Source organism: Bison bison, unplaced genomic scaffold, assembly GCF_000754665.1.
Source record: "Bison bison bison isolate TAMUID 2011002044 unplaced genomic scaffold, Bison_UMD1.0 scf7180017864324, whole genome shotgun sequence".
Classification (NCBI taxonomy): Eukaryota; Metazoa; Chordata; class Mammalia; order Artiodactyla; family Bovidae; genus Bison; species Bison bison.
The window spans coordinates 4296321-4315585 of NW_011494896.1; the positions used below are offsets into that span (position 1 = coordinate 4296321).

Sequence of the window (19265 nt, forward strand, 5' to 3'; positions counted from 1 at the left end):
TCCCTCCCCCAACCCCCTCCTAACAAAGGAGGTTCTTTGAGACAAGACTACATGTGATAGAACTCTTATCTCAGAAGATGGCACCTTCAAATATTTGATGTGGGAGACCTGACCTATTTCATTGGTAACTTGGTGACTGGGAATTGACCAGGTCAAAGGCACTGTGTGCGCACCCTGATGCATGTTCAGAAGACGAGAAGTCAAGTTTTCAGTATGAATGTGCTTCTGAGCATTGCCGAGGCTTAGAATAAGATGCTGACCACTAGGACTTCTCCTAGAACTTGACCACTAGTGCCCCCAGTTTCAGAAACTTTTCTCTTGAGAAATAGCACTTCTCAACCCATATAAAAATTACCTCTCTTCTGGGGAACAAAGAAAATAATTCAAGAGAGCAAAGTTTAGTTGCGGTAAGGCTGTATTTGCCCAAATAATTGTGAGTTCCTTACTTCCTCTTCCTAGATTTTACCATAACACCCAGGCACGTAGCACCTTTTATCATGAGAGTCTGTTTCCTGGTCAGTCATCCCACTGCCTAACTGGGCTTGCTTGAGGGCAATGTCATTTATTGCTGAATTCCAAACACTTACCCAGTAAGAAATACTTGAAGAAAGAAGAATGGGTTTTAACCAAATAGGGAATTCATACGATAGAATCAGAAAATTTTGGAGGTGGAGAAGGTCAACAACCTATAATTCAAACCTATAATTTGATTTTGATAGATAAGGAAAATGGAATGTCAGAGAGGTCCAAGGGCTTTCCTAGAGTCAACATGGGAACCTAATTTTAGGACAAAAAATATACATCCCTTATCATTTCTCCCTCTGGTAGGAAATGTCTGATAATCGTATATACTAATAAAACATATCCACTCTTGAGCAATCAAAAACGATTTATTTTACTGTAAGGTGCTTTTGAAATGAAATGAACTACTTCAGTTTGGCTATGTGCATTTTGTACAACAGTATTTTTCATATGTGGTTTGGCTCCAGCTCCAACCCAAAACAGAATGCTTAAAATAATCCTATAAATATTTAGCAGGTACAATCTCCTCTAGCCAAAACTGGTCATTCTGAGATGATATTTCCGCCAGTTACTTTTTCCTACCCGCAGGAATCATGTGGCATCAGTTATGACTCCAGAACTGAAAGCATCAAGAATAGGAATAGAATATATTTCCTCCTTTATTTGCCTTGGAATGTTCATTCGGTTCCCTTAAAGATATTATACTTTTGAATTTCTATTTTATTTACTTTTTAAATATATGTATTCTGTTTCTTGTGATCTCATCTTATCACTATTTCAGAGGAGAAGATTTGAGGGAAAAATATTCCTTCAAATTTCCTGTCTGGTTTTCTGTGTCAGAGAATGTCAATCTCAGCTTAACTGTTTAAACTTTTTTTTTTTTTTAACAGCTTTTTGATATATTGGCAGTGACCTTTGGTCAAGGGCAATAATCTTCTGACTTAACTTCTATAAATATAACTTTCCTTTAAAGATATTCTAGTTGTTTGCTCCTGATAAATTTGATTTATTTTCCCCATTTCCTATTTAAGGCTTAGATACTTTTATGCCATAAAAATCCAAGATTTAAAAAAAAAATGCTAGTTCTTCAGTTGAAATGCAATTTCATCTCCCTTTTCCTAGAAACTTGCAGCCATCCTTCAGGGCTTAACTGTCAGCTTTGAATCTAAATTAACCAGTCCCTGTTATTATTCATTCCCATAGTACTTGTGATTTTGTGTTTGCTTATTTCTCTTTTTAACACCAACCTCTCTCATCAGATATTAAGTTGTAAAAGGAGATACCTTCTTTGTAATTTTTTTTAATCAGTGGCTAAATGCCTTGCACATAGTAGGCTCTCAATAAATTAAGAGGTCCATTAAAAGAAAACTTTTTCTAAGTATTAACTGGTAAAAGTTCTGGGGTTTTTAATGTACCATTGTCCTGGTATTCACTGTTATAAGCAATGTTTATGTTTAGGAATTATTGTCTTCAATACATCCATGCTTCCTAAGTTGCCTCCTTCTCGCTGTATAGGAGCCTCATCCACTTCCACTTTTAAAACCAGCTTTACCTCTTACCATCTCTTTGATGCCTTTCCAGCCTGTGTCAAAGAGGACTGGCTGTCATAACTGGGGACATGCATTGTGTCATGCATATACTTTCCCACCTGTAAAGTACATGTCAATGTTGAGTTTTCTGATTTCCACATCTAAATTACATTATCTTCATCCCAGTAGTTTCTGATGTGTTTGTCTTCTGAATGATGACCTGCCCTTAGTTTTTCTGTTCTCTGTTGGATTTTGTTTCTCAGAGTAGGTAAGTCCCGTGTGAAATCTCAGATGCTCCCCTCAAAGCAATTTGAAGAGGAGAGTCTATTGGGCCCATTTACTTCCAAGTTTACAAGTATAAATTTCATGCATTTTATCTTCTACTTGATTTTTATCCATTTTGAGAAGAGTGGTTTATTTCTGCTCTTATGACCATTGAGGTCAAAAGGTAAACATAAATGGGGTACTAAATAAGCAGTGATATATGATCATTTTTACCCTAGTAGCTGCTTAGGGATGGTCATTCTTATATATTGCTACTTTTCTATTAATACTTGTACATATTTGATAAGTTCTTATAGAGATCGCCCTATGTAACAACTATGCCCTGCATTCCTTTGTATCCTTGACCAGTGCCTAAAATACAGTTTTGCCTATTGTAGGTGTCGGTGAAGGTATGGCTTTTCTCTTGTTTCCAGGGGAATTAGCAAGTGTTTATCGTGTCTTCCTATGTAGAACAAACATGTTTCAGGAGTATTTTTAATCCTGTCACAGGTTGATTCATCTTTTTAAATAATTTTGTTTGTTCATTTTTGGCTGTGCTGGGTCTTCGCTGCTGGGTGGGCTTTTCTCTGGTTGCCGTGAGTAGGGGGGGCTAGTTGCGGTGCTGGGGCTTCTCATTGTGGTGGCTTCTTGTGTGTGGAGCGCAGGCCCGAGAGCGCACGAGCTTTAGAAGCTGCTGCACGTGGGCTCAGTGGGGGTGACTTCTGGGCTCCGTAGCACAGGCTCATCAACTGTGGCCAATCGGCTTAGTTGTTCCACGTGATGTGGGGTCTTCCCAGACCAGTGATCAAACCTGTGTCTCCTGCATTGGCAGGTGGACTCTTTACCACTGAGCCATCAGGGAAACCTGGTTGACTCATTTTGAAAAAGTTTGTTTAAAAAAATTTAACTTACATGTAAAAAAGAGTTCCTTCAGGTTGTAATAGGTAGATCCAGACCTTCTATTTTATGTGTTATGGAACATATTATTATGTGCTATATCAAGAATATATATATATATATATAATTTTTATAATTAGTAAAGCCAGGGAGTAGCTTTTTAAGCTAGAACTTTTGTGAAATTACTAAGGACTTAATATAGTACTAAATACTACATTAGAACTTTTTATTACTATTTGTGAAAGTGTTAAATATTTAATGTGGTAGTAAATACTGTATTGCTATATGCTAATAATATTATGAAAGTTCCAAGCTTGAGCATAAAGGAAGAATAGATTTTTAGAAATGCAGTTACTTGTGTTTTGAGATTTAAATCACAGATACCTCACTTTTAAGAAACGTCTTTGGGGGAGCTCAGGGGAGGTGCAGGGTGAATGCCTAGAACACATATTTAAGCCTTCAGAATCACAGAGTATAGATCTTATTCAGTGTAAGCCTTATGACTGAAGTTCGAATTATCCCCTCAGGTTTTCCTTGAGAAGAATGTGAAAATACTATCAATATTTGCAAGAGTAAATGAGTTTAATAGTGCACACTTTACCTTCTAAGGAAAAATGACTATAGACTCTTTGCCCTTCTACCTGTCATGGCTTTTCTGAATCGAGATGCCAGGCCGTCTCCCATCAAGCACTCTTTCTTAGCAATATATCATCTGACAGTGAAACTGTGTGCAGCATTCAAGTTTGAAAATCATTGGTAAATTTGGGGGATAAATGGAGGTAGGTAAATTGGGGCGGGTGCAGTTTACTGCGGAGTTAAAATTAGGAACATCATGGAAAACCCGTCGCAGGCTCAGATTTTTCACAAACGTCCTCCTAGGCACCAGACCTTCCTACTGCCATCCTCTTAAAGCCAAAGGACCTTAGGGAAATCACTTTGCTCTTTGGACCTGTGCCTCCTAGTCTGTAAATATATAGATGCTCAGTTAGATAACCTCTTAGTCCTTCCCAGATTTAAAAGTTTCCTTCCAGGCCTGAAGGACTGAGCATATTATATTACATCTAAATACTTTCTCTTCAGTCATTCTAGGAAAAAAAAAAAAAACCCTATAAAAGAAAACCTGTGCAAGCCTCTGAAACACTTTTCCCCTGACCCAGTTAGTGGGCTGTTTCAGTTCGTTTTCATCTGCTAGAGACTGAATGACTTTGCTTGGGTTCAGGGTCATTAAGCTAAACTAAAAAGACTGCTTTTAAGAATGCTAATTTACAGCTTAGAAGTCTCTAGCTGAAAATACCAAAAAAAAAAGGTGAATTATTCCCTAAATTGTATGTCGAACTCTGACGTGAGAGTAATTTTAAAACCCACACATTTGTTCAACTTAAACTGCTGCTGCTTGGGGTTTTTCTTTTTTCTTTTTCCTTTGATGGGTCCTAGATTACCAGGTGCACAGACTCAGTTGATTATATCAATCAAGTGGGCATTGCCCCCTAAATGCTTGATTGATTTAATTAGCCAAAGATTAAAATTTCTTGCTCATGGTGCGACAGAGGGGTGGGAGAGTTTTGGATATATATATCTCCAATGCAGGGTAACAAAATTGAGAAAGAATCTGATAGAGAAAAAAATAACAGTTAAATGTATTTGGTCATATGTGTATTATCCACATCTCTAGCAGAAAGAATTGTTCTTGTTATAAGTAAAGCCCTAAATGATAAAGAGCTGTTTTGAAATTTCTAAGTGGTAGTAAATGTATAGACTATTGGTAAAATATAGAATTGTGTGCGAAATCAATAATGCAAAAGTGTTTAACACTAAAATGCGATTTAATTATTAGGAGAAATCATCCAAGTATATAGTGATAGTATTTAGGACAGTAAAGCAGGCCAGTCTTTATAAGGAGACTTGGGATATACCTACACAGATTCCTAAGTGTATCAAGAACACAAGGCCTTTGATTTAGATCTCAACTACTGATCTAATGTTGGACTTCACAGGTGCCTCTAGTGGTAAAGAACCCACCTGCCAGTGCTCGAGACATAAGAGATGTGCATTTGATCCTTAGGTTGGGAAGATTCCTTGGAGAAGGGCATGGCAACCCACTCCAGTATTCTTGCCTGGAGAATGCCATGGGCAGAGGAGCCTGGTGGGCTACAGTCCATTGGGTCACAGAGTCAGACATGACTGAAGCAACTGAGCAAGCACACACTGGTCTAATGTCATCTTATATCCTCCTATCCAGCTTCCTACTCCACCAAATGGCTATAGCTCATTCATTCCATACATATTCATTAAAGCATCTACTTTGTGCTGGTACAGTTTTATTCTCTGGTCATATAATAGTGAATTAGCAAACTCTGAGTCCAAGGAATAAAAGCATTCTAAAGGGAGAATACTTGCAATAACAAGCAAACCAAAGTTTTACAGTATGTTAGGATGGTGTCAAGGGTTATTATGGCTTGAATTGTTCCCCCCAAAAGATGAAGTCCTAACCTTCGTTGCCTGTGAATGTGACCTCATTTGAAAATAGGGTCTTTGTAGATGATCATCTTAAGGTGAGGCTGTTATCATGGGCCCTAATCCAGTATGACTGGTGTCCTTATAAAAAATGGAAATTTACACACACGTACACAGACAAAGGACAGCGTGTGAAGACGAAGGCAGGATCGACACATCCGACAAGTCAAGGAATGTCAAAGATTTCCAGCAACCTACCAGCAGCTAGAAGCAATGCATGGAATGGATTTGCCCTTGCAATCCTCTGATAGCTCAGTTGGTAAAGAATCCGCCTGCAATGCAGGAGACCCGGTTTGATTCCTGGGTAGGGAAGATCCTATGGAGAAGGAATAGGCTACCCACTCCAGTATTCTTGGGCTTCCTTTGTGACTTACCTGCTAAATAATCTGCCCACAATGCAGGAGACCTGGGTTGGAAGGATTCCCCTGGAGAAGGGAAAGGCTACCTCCTCTAGTATTCTGGCCTGAAGAATTCCATGGACTGTATAGTCCATGGGGGCGCAAAGAGTTGGACATGACTGACCAACTTTCACTTTCACAATCCTCAGAATGAATCAACCTTGCCAACACCTTGATCAAACTTGCTATCCATCGAGTGGATATTGTTCCTGAATGCCTTATTGATCCAATTAGCCAAAGATGAAAATTTATTACCTCATGGTACAGTGAGGGGGGAAATTTTTTAATATATTACAGTCAATTTCCATGCAAACTGACAAAATTAAGAAATTTGATAGAAGGGAGAAAAAAATGAAGAGTTAGGTGTATCCACTCGTAGGCATATTATCCGCGTCTCTAGCAGGAAGAATTGCTTTTGTATAAATAAGCCCTTAAATTATAATGAGTAGTTATGAAATCTAGTCTCCAGAACTATAAGCAGTTTCTGCAAAGTCACCCTATTTGTGGTGGTTTGTTAGGGCAGCCCCAGCAAACTGATACAAGGCTTAAGGAGAAACATTAAGTGTGGAAGGGCGCTAGGGAGTGTCAGGAGTTGAAATTTTAAGTGATATAGTCAAGTCTCTCTGAAAAGATGGCATTCAAACTTGGACTTGAAGGTGAAGGAGCAAGTCTTGCAAATAATCTGAGGTGATAGCAAGTACAAAATGACTGAGAGACAAATGAGGCTGTCATGTTCTTGGAACAGGCAAGTGGTCAGAGAGACTGAGCAAGGTGGAAAATAAGACGAGAGCATTTACGAGGTCAGATAGTCTCAGGCAAGTCTTGCTTCTCAAATGCTTGGATCACAGGACTATTTTATACCTTCAAGATTATTGCAGACACTAGGGAGCTCTTGCTTATGTGGTTTTTATCTATTGACATTTATTGACTATGAAATTAAAACTAACAAAAATGTTTTAATTTTTTTTTTTCTTGGTGTGGACCATTTTTAAAGTCTTGATTGAATTTGTTACATTAACACTTCTGTTTTATGTTTTGGGTTTTTTGCTTGCTTGTTTGTTTTTTTGACCACGAAGCATCTTAGCATCTTAGCTCCCCAACCAGGTATCAAATCTGCACCCCCTGCCTTGGAAGGCAAAGTCTTAAATATTGAATTGCCAAAACTAACAAATTTTAGAAGTGTTCATTAATTCACTTAAAATTAATGATAAAAACCTTCCTTGTCAACATTTTAGCACTTTTATTTTAAAAAAAAATGCTATGTTTTCTAAAACAAGATTAGTGAGAAGAGTCAGCACTCTGAGATGTATGACCTTGAGCAAGTTACTTAACCTTTCTGTGTCTTAGTTCTCTGTGAGGTACTAGCTCATAGGATTGTTGGGAGGAATAAATGAGATGATGCACTTAAAATGCTAACTAGTGCATGGTACCTATGAATGCCCTGTGAGTCTTGCCTTCTCTTTTGTGGCTTTTATGACTGTTGTTTGTAATTACATGAGCATCAGTGTCAACAGGGAAGACATTATGTGTGGGCCGCTGTCCTGAGTTACTGGGAAGAGGGGACAAAGGTAATTGAGCTCCTCATTTCCAGGTGCCTAGGATCTAACTCAAAAGGACGGATCTGTAAAATCAAATTTTATATCAATTCTCTGTACCATTTGTAGTCTCTCTCTAAGTTTTACCATATATATGTATATATTTTCTTCAAGATAATTCAAGATGATATATGTTAATTTCATAACAAGTGGCAGATACTAAATTCTAGGTGTTCAGTAAAGGGAATTGTTTCAAAGGGTTAGGGAAATAAGAAAAGCTTTGCAGTGGATATGGAATTTTGCTCTATTGTATAAATAGGATAAGTAGAGCCAATAAAAGAAGGTAATCCAGGCCCTGAAATGAGGAGTAAAATCATCAAGACTCATCAGTTCTACTGTATTTGCACATGTGCTCAGTCAAGCCTGACTCTGTGCGACCCTGTGGACTGTAGCCTGCAGGGCTTCTCTGTCCATGGGATTGTCTAAACAAGAAATACTGGAGTGGGGTTGCCATTTCGTCCTCTAGGGAATCTTCTAGTAGTAGTAAATAAAACAATTATCTAGAGGACCAAAACATCACATGGAGCTTTTAAGCACAGGCGGAATTGGAAAGGCTGGTAGTTCAGAACTGAATCTTAGTGGGAACCTTATGACCACTGGGGAATATTGGAATCTCTATCCAAACTGGGTACCTGGTAAGTTTAATCCTCAATTTAACTTGCTTCAAAATTTGGGTTCTTCTGCAAGCCATCAGTGTAGTGATTTGAGATTCTCCTGAGAGTCGGGCAGTCTAGGTTCAAATTCTAGAACCTAGAATTCTAGAATGAGTGAGTGCAGCTACTCACTCATTCTCTCTCTGCCTCAGTTTGCTGCTGCTGCTGCTGCTAAGTCACTTCAGTCGTGTCTGACTCTGTGCGACCCCATAGACAGCAGCCCACCAGGCTCCCCCGTCCCCGGGATTCTCCAGGCAACAACACTGGAGTGGGTTGCCATTTCCTCCTCCAATGCATGAAAGTGAAAAGTGAAAGTGAAGTCGCTCAGTCGTGTCCGACTCTCAGCGACCCCGTGGACTGGAGCCTACCAGGCTCCTCCGTCCATGGGATTTTCCAGGCAAGAGTACTGCCTCAGTATAGCCATCTCTAAAATAGGGAGAATCACACTGCTTCACAGAGTTATTGTGAAAAGCAATGAAATCACACATGTAAAATTTTCAACAATGAATTATACTAACATGGAGCTGGTGCAGTCCTGTTGAGATGCGGGGAAAATTATGAAAATCTTTAGGAATTTCCACCCCACCCTTTTCTATGACATACTGTTATTTCCTATTCCCCAAGACTCATTTACTGCCGTCTACCTACTTTTAAACATCCATGAACTAAACAAATATTTACTGTTGCCTCTATCTGCGCCACATACCGAGAGATGTTCAGATGACTGTTTCGGTGCCTTCAGTGATTAAACCTCAGGCCGGCATGTGCTCTATTATTGTCCGATCCACAATGTGCACTTTTTACTTTGTCCCGTAGCCTTCCAGAGCTTCTCTCACATCTTATCACCTCAGGTAGATCTAGGCCAAGAATAGGATGATGGTTTGAGTTAATCACACTGCTGTCATGAATCAGACAAAATGAGAAGAGTTGTGGGTTGTATGGAGGAAACAATGTCAGGATTAAAGGAGATATAGACAAATGCAACCTGTCATATATTTTAGTGGGAAAGTGACATATTCTAAACAAAGCTACCCTAGCCCGGCCTAAGAATGCTATTGCCACTTAAAGCAGCACTATCAATGCTGAGCTAGAAAGAGCTAGAAATATGCATCATAAACACCTGTGCATATGCATTAGGGCACTTGTTCTAGAAAAGAACAAGGAGCAGAAATAAAAGTGGTTTATCTTCTAAACAGGGAAACTTTGTAAAGAGGCTTTAATCTAATGCAAATAGCACAAATGAGTTCCTGCAAAAACAGAATTACTCTATTAGCTAATAAAGGCCATGGGAGTCATAAGAATATACACAATTCTATTTAAAGACTGCAGTTAAATTCTATAATTAATATGAGGTCATTAAATTTTTATATCTGCCTTAAATCCTTTAGATGAAGGTTCTAATCTAAGTTGGGCTTAAATAGGTTGTTAGACTTAAGTAAGATGATTCTAAGAACAGAATTTTTTTTTAAAGGATAGATAAAAAAAATATACACATAGTACTGTAAAAATTAAAAAAAAACTTTGTGTGCAAATATTTTTAAAGATTGGGATTAAAATTAGAGTAATTAGGAATGATTTGAGATTTATAAAAATAGGCCATCAATTTCCTCTCTTCAAACAAGGTGGGAAGAAATTTAGATTTTTCTAAGTTCTAAAGAGTCCTGGAAGAAATTCTTAAACTATATTTAAAATATTTTTCATTTCCTATGTTGAAATTTTGAAAGATAGAAAAAAGCTCAAAGAAAATAAATGCTGTGTGCTTTTTGTCATTTTATGGATCTCAAGTTTTTATTTTTTTTAACAAAGCTGAGGTTGTATTATATATATTGTTTTAAAATGTAATTTTCTCATTTAAAACTATATTTGAGCATTTTTCTATACCATAAAAATTCTAAAAATCATATTTCTAATGGTTGTTTACTTAGTCTATGATTAACCTTATGTACCACAATTTATTTAATTGGATATTTATCAGTGGACATTTAAACTATTTGTAAATTGTAATCAGATTACAAATAACTTTTGATGAACATCCTTATCCTAAATTATGCAAATATTATTTATTTTGAATGAATTCCTAAAAATGTATTTTCTAGTTTGAAAAATATGACATTGACCTTTGACAGATATTTTCAAGCTTCTCTCCTGGTGGGCTTGATCCTTTTTCAGCATGATATGCAAAGAGGATCCCTTGATCCTCTTTCAGCATGATATGCAAAGGCCTTGTGGCATCCCCAACATTCATTCATTCAGGCTTGCATTTATTCATTTAATATGTCTATTGAGGACCTACTAAGGGCCCAACATTGCACAAGGAATTAAAAATATGCAAAAGTTATCTAGATGGGAATTTTATTGCTTTCTAAAAATGTCCAGTTTAGTGGGCAAATAAGAGATAAAAATAAATGAACAGCCCCATTTATAAAATAGTTATAAAATGTTTTATGTATTGCAAAGGAAATAAACAGTCTAATTTTTATCTTTGCCAATTTGATAGGCAAGATTGTTTCTTATTAATTTAATTTGCTTTTTATTACAAGTGAGCCTGGACATAAGTTGTATATAAGCCTACTGATTTGCACTTTTCTCCTTTCTGAATTTTCAGTGTGTGCCCCTTGTCCATTTTTTAATTTACATGCTTGCACATTATCTTATTGAGTTTTTAAATTTTATTATATATTAAAACCATCTATATTTTATCTATGTCACATGATTTCTGATGCATGCAACTGATCAAGTTAGTATTTCTTGTAGAGTTTTCTTTCTTTGGTAGTATGTTTAAAAAGGTCATCCTCTCCTTCAGGTTCGACATGCCCCTGTATTTTTTCTACTGTATTTCTTTTCTGCATTCTCCATTAATTTTCTTCTTTTTCTTGAATTTTCAATCCCTCTCTTTTGGTTTCTCTCTCATTAACATTTAAATGTATTCAATTATTTGCCAACATAAACCAAATCCTTTCCTCATACTCCAGGTAACCATCCTAACTCTACCCAATCCTTTGAGCTGCGTTTCTGTTCCTCCTCCATTTCCTCATCTTATTCCTCAAACCTCTTTACTGTAGTTTCCGTGCCCAATGAGTTTCACTGTAACTCTTATTAATGTCTCTAGTGACTTCCGCATCAGTTCATCAAATGGATTTGCAGATACTCAGAGATGGAAAAGTTAAAACATCATATTCTTTATTTCAGTCGGTGATGCCATCCTTTTTATTTAAAAAAGAAGAAAATATTCATCTTTCCATTAAAGGTGTCTCTTTTTTTTTTTTTTTTAGTTTTGAGTAATTTTTATAGGTATTTGTTGTTGTTTAGTTGCTAAGTCATATCCAACTCTTTTGTGACCCCATGGTCTGTAGCCCACCAGGTTCCTCTGTCCATGGGATTTCCCAGACCAGAATACTGGAGTGAGTTGCCATTTCCTTCTCCAGGAGATATTCTTGACCCAAGGATCAAACTTGAGTCTTCTGCATTAGCAGGCAGATTCTTTACCATTGAGCCACCAGGGAAGCCCCTTTTATAGGTATGAAAAAAAGTGAAGTTTAGCCACTTAGTCGTGTCCAACTCTTTGCAATCCCATGGACTGAAGCCTTCCAGGCTACTCTGTCCATGGAATTCTCCAGGCAAGAGTAGTGGAGTGGATCCCTACCCAGGGATCGAACCCAGGTCTCCTGCATTGCAGGCAGATTCTTTACCAACTGAGCCAGTAGGGAAGTTATACCAAGTTATAGCATATGTAAACTACCTATACAAAGTTTATAGGTATGCTTGGTATAAAAAGAAACCTTACCTGTTTTCATGATGATAGGAACTTGTAGCTGATTTGCATGAAATTCCTTAGGCTATCCTTTGAGTCCTTGTTGAATGATGTAGCTATTTCCATCTTTCCTGGCCACTGGATGTCTTAATAGCGTCTGCTCACAACCTGCAACTGGAGAATTTGTGGTCTGTACGTTAGATGTCAGAGCCCGGTTACTCCTTTGGTATACTTGCCCCCATCTTAGATCTTGCTGGCTCTAGGGATGCTTAGCATTGCAATCGTATTTTCTCAATGACTTTGAAATAGGTTAGTTATCTAGAAATGCCTGCTTACGGGTCACCTTATTCTTTAGCATGACCATCGTATAGGGAGTCCTCTGGTTCTCAGCTGCTTTCCTTTGAAATTCCACCAGAAGCACATGGGAATTTCTGGTTATCCTCCATACCATGTGAAAGCCAGGAAGAACTGGAAAACTGAGAGTGGGAGGTTGGATATATAGTATAAATCCTGTCTCAGCTTTACTTTCCCTCTGCCTCTGTACAACCGCGTCCGCCTTTACTGAACTAGAGACTCCGGGGAGCACTTTTCCTCAGAGTACCAAAAGCCTAGTGGGACACAGTCCTTGCTGTTCTAGGAGTTTGCCCCCAGATCTCCACATTTATTTCCACTCACTCCTACCTCCAGCATCTGGGCCTTTGACCTAGAGGAAGGATCAGGGTGATGGCTTTTTGATCCTTTGCCCTTTCCTTCTCCCTTTTGGAGGACTCCCTTTTCTTTCCTCCTCCTGTTTGGTAGAATCTTCCTTTCTGTGGAATCCTAAGTTCTTCCTTCCTTGAAGGACTTGTTCAAGATATCACCTTCCCCTGAACTATTGCTTCAATTGACAAGAAGCCTCAGGTCAGCATTCTTTAAGAAAAATTTCAAGTGTATCCGTTTATGTATAATACAGGGAACCATGTATTCAATATCCTGTGATAAGCCATAATGGAAAAGAATATGAAAAAGAGTGTGTGTATACACACATACTCACACACACATATATGTAACTGAATCAGTGTGCTGGTCAGCAGAAATTAACATAATATAATAAATCAACTATTCTTGAACAAAATAAAAATTTTACTATAGTCAGTTTAATATTTTTAAAAATAGTATGCCTGCCAGAGGCACTTTTTTTTATCTCTTACTGAACTCTCAGCAGTGTTTAATCCTGTTGATCACTCCCCTATCTTGAGATAATCTCTCTTGTCTTTCTTGACAGTTGTTGTTCAGTCCCTGGGTCCTGTCTGACTTTTTGCAACCCCATGAAGAATGGACTCATTGGAAAAGACCCTGATGCTGGGAAAGATTGAAGGCAGGAGGGAGAAGGGGATGACAGAGGATGAGATGGTTGGATGGCGTCATCAACTTGATGGACATGAGTTTGAGCACGCTCTGGGAGTTGGTGATGGACAGGGAAGCCTGGCATGCTGTGTGGAGTGCAGTTCAGTTCAGGAACTCAGTTGTGTCTGAACTCTTTGTGACCCCATGGACTGCACCATGCCAGGCTTCCCTGTCCTTCACTGTCTCCCAGAGTTTGCTCAGACTCATGTTCATTGAGTCAGTGATGCTATCCCACTATCTCATCCTCTGTTGCCCCCTTCTCCTCCTGCCCTCATTCTTTCCCAGGATCACATTCTTTTCCAGTGAGTCAGCTCTTCGCATCAGGTGGCCAAAGTATTGAAGCTTCAGCTTTAGCACCAGTCTTTCCAATGAATATTCAGGGTTGATTTCCTTTGGGATTGACTGGTTTGATCTCACTGCAATCCAAGAGACTCTCAAGAATCTTCTGCAGCACCCTAATTCAAAAGCATCAGGTCTTTGGCGCTCACCCTTCTTTATGGTCCAACTGTTCTTAAGTAAACTTACGGTTAATGCTGCCCTATTTTAAGCAACATATCCAGGAACTGCTTTGATGAAAAGAGCAATAATTTATCCATGTTCCGAGATAGTTTTTAAGCCCTTAACCATGCTTAAAATGAGTTAACGTCTCCCAAAATACAGCCTTGACGCCTTTTCTTACTTGCCCTACTATCTTGAAAGTTCAAAGGTAAGTGTCCCATATGCAGTGGCTTTAGAGTTGTGAGTACATAGGTCATAAGACTCCAGGGGCAGAATTAAGAACAAAAAATTACAATGAGGAGAGCCATCCCTGGTTATCACTTGATTTTTGAAACTCCAGCTCTGTGAGGCATGGCAGTATTCTTTCTTCAGATGGTCTGTGTGCACTGAACTCCCAGCAGGAAAATTTGGATTCAACACTTATTTTTACCCCTGATAGGCTGTTTTAGTTTGAATAAGTCAACCTTTTTGAGTTTCCATCTTCAGTGGGAAAATGGAGTGAAAAAGCCCTGTGCTGACGACTTTCACAGCATTATTCAAAGACGTGATATGGAAATCTGTACAAGTGGTCTTTAAAAATAAGCAATGGGAAGAAAGTAAGAGACTAGACAAATATAAACTGTCACATTTACTCCTGATATCTTCTACGACAGTGGATAACAGAGAGGAGAAACTTAGTATTATTTATAATATTAACTACCATTTATTGTATACCCACTATTTAACTGATCTATTAATATATATTCACTCTTTGATACATCCCTTGAGTCTGTCATGAATGTATAGGGCTGACCATATTCCAAGTAATCAGAGATATGCAGATATGAACGACACAGAAACACAAAAGCCCTACAGAGAAGATATGTGTTGTTGTTCAGTCCCGAAGTTGCAGCTGACTCTGCAACCCCATGCACTAGTTTGACTTTTTACCTAGATCTGGTTATTTGTCCCCAAGGCAAGTGCTCAAGAAACTATCAGAAATCATATACTAGCTTCATTATATTATTGTATAATGTTGTTGTTAATATTAACATGCCTAATAAAAATAGGTACAGTTTGTTGTTGCTGTTGTAGCTGTTCAGTTGCTCAGTTGTGTCTGATTCTTTGTGACCCCATGGCCTGCAGTACACCAGGCTCCTCTGTCCTCCACTGTCTCCCGGAGTTTGCTCAGATTCATGTCCGTTGAGTCGATGATGCTATCTAACCACCTTATCCAGCACCACAATTCAAAGGCATCGATTCTTTGGAAGATATTATTAATCCCCTTTTACAGAGGAAGAAATTGAGATTCAGAGTGATTAAGTAATTTGCACACAAGTATAGCTGTGAATCCTGCTCATTCATAAAACGTCAGTTAGTGAAGTACCCATGAAGTCAAGACTGGGCCTGTTTAGTTCACCCTGTACATCCAGCACATCACTCCTTGCCTGGCAGAGTAGATGGTCAATACATAAATAAATGAGTGAATAAATGGATGAGTGAGTGAATTCATGAACAAGAGTTTGTATAGAGTAGAAGAAAGACATAAGAAACTACAGGAAGGTTGATAATTTGAAATTCATTGTTTTCTTGTGCATTTATAGACACACATATCCCAGCCAACCACCTACACCATGAGACAGTGACCAGATGTGAAGGTGTCATTATTTGGAATGCTAGGCACTACATACTAATATGAGATTATATACTATGCTTTTAAACACAGCTCACAAATTTTACATCAGCATCTGCATAAATGACTATCTTAGCTTCCTTCTGATGTTTTAGTTCGATTTTTGATGACTAGGCATAATAAAAATTTGCTGAGTACAAACTGCTGAGCTACTGCAAGCCACTCAGTCTATATTCGTTGATTAATTTTTAATGAAAGAAACATATTTTATCTTTGCAGCCCAAGTGGTTTAAGGTTCAGTGTCTCTCATCCAGCATCCTTAACCTATCTCTATTGAAGACCTGTCACGTGAGTCTGTCTAGACCACCACTTAATTTAACTGGGTCTTTTTATTCCCTTATCTTTGATGTAGAGATACTTATACAAACCTTTCTCAAAGCCATTATGAGGATCAGTTTTGAAAGAAGGGGTGTTAAATTATTCTCTGTATATCCCCAGCCACATAATCAAATAATTTCTATCTTTTCCTTTGGGTTAAGAGAAATGAATGGAGTATCCAAAACTAGCAGTTTCCTGGAGTTGATTGAATTGCTCACCCTATTTCATCTGGGGATGCTGTTTATCCATTTTCAAGTTGCGTACTGACAATGTGAAAATCGTTATCATAGCTAGATTCCTGGACAGTGGACAAGGTTCATAGTTTTCAGTTAGAAGACAGAAGATTAAATAAGCCTATAGATATTAGACACATTTGAAAATTAATTTTTCAAGGGGTAAAAAAGAAACCACCTTACCCAAAGCCTGGACAGTTCTTGCTTTTGTCTTTAGATGAATTGAAATGAGTTCAGGCATCAAGCCAATTTTCTTCCTACCCCTCTCCTTCCAGCCAAGAAGAAAGCAGTTAGTAAAAATTATGCTGCCTCTAGCCTACTCACAAAAGGAAGCAAATGTTCCAGTACAGTCAGTAGGAGGCATTTGATAGCAGATTCATTCTCTTTTCTTTCATTGCACTTGGATTTATTCATAAACACACCTACACATTTTAAGAAATGGTCCTTTAGATTCTAAGTAAGGCCTTGTTAATAGGTAACCTAATAAGATGTTTTAAGCAAAATACAGAAAGATTTGTATACTATTTCTGAGCAAGTTAAGAAGTGAAATGCTTAGAGGTTTGTTCTGTTTTATTAAACCTTATAAATGTGCTTTTTTAAGGTAGGTAGAAATTAGGATAAAATGGGGCACATTTTTTTAAGATTTTTTCTGCACAACTTCTTTAATATTTCTTGATTTAATTAGATATGACTATCAATTAAGAATCCTGATTTTTAGTAAAAGATTCAGTTCAGTTCAGTCACTCAGTCATATCCAACTCTTTGCGACCCCATGAATCACAACACGCTTGGCCTCCTTGTCCATCACCAACCCCTGGAGTTTACCCAAACTCACGTCCATCAAGTCGGTGATGCCATCAAGCCATCTCATCCTCTGTCGTCCCCTTCTCCTCTTGCCCCCAATCCCTCCCAGCATCAGAGCCTTTTCCAATGAGTCAACTGTTCGCATGAGGTGGCCAAAGTACTGGAGTTTCAGCTTCAGCATCGGTCTTTCCAAAGAACACCCAGGACTGATCTCCTTTAGGATGGACTACTTGGATCGCCTTGCAGTTCAAGGGACCCTCAAGAGTCTTCTCCAACACCACAGTTCAAAAGCATCAATTCTTCGGTGCTCAGCTTTCTTCACAGTCCAACTCTCACATCCATACATGACCACTGGAAAAACCATAGCCTTGACTAGATGAACCTTTGTTGGCAAAGTAATGTCTCTGCTTTTCAATATGCTATCTAGGTTGGTCATAACTTTCCTTCCAAGGAGTAAGCGTCTTTTAATTTCATGGCTGCAGTCACCATCTGCAGTGATTTTGGAGCCCCAAAAAATAAAGTCTGACACTGTTTCCACATCTATTTCCTATGAAGTGATGGGACCAGGTGCCATGATCTTCATTTTCTGAATGTTGAGTTTTAAGCCAAATTTTTCACTCTCCTCTTTCACTTTCATCAAGAGGCTCTTTAGTTCCTCTTCACTTTCTGCCATAAGGGTGGTGTCATCTGCATATCTGAGGTTATTGATATTTCTCCCAGCAATCTTGATTCCAGCTTGTGCTTCTTCCAGCCCAGCGTTTCTCATGATGTACTCTGCATATAAGTTAAATAAGCAGGGTGACAATATACAGCCTTGACGTACTCCTTTTCCAATTTGGAGCCAATCTGTTGTTCCATGTCCATCTCTAACTATTGATTCCTGACCTGCAAATAGGTTTCTCAAGAAGCAGGTCAGGTGGTCTGGTATTCCCATCTCTTTCAGAATTTTCCACAGTTTATTGTGATCCACACAGTAAAAGTTTAGTGTTTCTAAATGAATAAGTGATTGAATAAGTGGAAGAATGAATGGATGTTCTCGCCTGCAAATGGCACTCTCTTGTTCATCCACATTCTGCCCTGCACATTCTATCTTATAAAATGGGAACTGTTCGCTGTTCAGGCCTGCCGTGAGAACTGGTTATAGGAATTCTTCCACCTGTGCAAGAAATTCTACTGGTACTAAGGGAAGGCATCTAAGATGTCTCAAGGTGGTATTTCAATGGGTTATGTGTAAATGTGAATTCATGTACTCCATTGTGGCTTGTGTGTATATGTGTTTTTTAGTATATATAACATATATTCATGCATATACGAGAATATTTATGTATTTATATATATGTGAAATTTACATGTATGTATATGAAAAGAATGCTCAAAGTACTGCACAATTGCACTCATCTCACACGCTAGTAAAGTAATGCTCAAAATTCTCCAAGCCAGGCTTCAGCAATATGTGAACCGTGAACTTCCTGAGGTTCAAGCTGGTTTTAGAAAAGGCAGAGGAACCAGAGATCAAATTGCCAACATCCGCTGGATCATAGAAAAAGCAAGAGAGTTCCAGAAAAACATCTATTTCTGCTTTATTGACTATGCCAAAGCCTTTGACTGTGTGGATCACAATCAACTGTGGAAAATTCTGAAAGAGGTGGGAATACCAGACCACCTGATCTGCCTCTTGAGAAATTTGTATGCAGGTCAGGAAGCAACAGTTAGAACTGGACATGGAACAACAGACTGGTTCCAAATAGGAAAAGGAGTTCATCAAAGCTGTATATTGTCACCCTGTTTATTTAACTTATATGCAGAGTACATCATGACAAACGCTGGACTGGAAGAAACACAAGCTGGAATGAAGATTGCCGGGAGAAATATCAATAACCTCAGATATGCAGATGACACCACCCTTATGGCAGAAAGTGAAGAGGAACTCAAAAGCCTCTTGATGAAAGTGAAAGCGGAGAGTGAAAAAGTTGGCTTAAAGCTCAACATTCAGAAAACGAAGATCATGGCATCCGGTCCCACCACTTCATGGGAAATAGATGGGGAAACAGTGGAAGCAGTGTCAGACTTTATTTTTCTGGGCTCCAAAATCACTACAGATGGTGACTGCAGCCATGAAATTAAAAGATGCTTACTCCTTGGAAGGAAAGTTATGACCAACCTAGATAGCATATTCAAAAGCAGAGACATTGCCAACAAAGGTTCGTCTAGTCAAGGCTATGGTTTTTCCT

General features: G+C 38.4%; 1 protein-coding gene across 3 annotated transcripts in view; it reads left to right on the forward strand.

The window, feature by feature from the left end:
* DLG2 (discs, large homolog 2 (Drosophila)) overlaps positions 1–19265 on the forward strand; it is a 2340373-nt gene that overhangs the window by 1576765 nt on the left and 744343 nt on the right. The window lies entirely within an intron of this gene.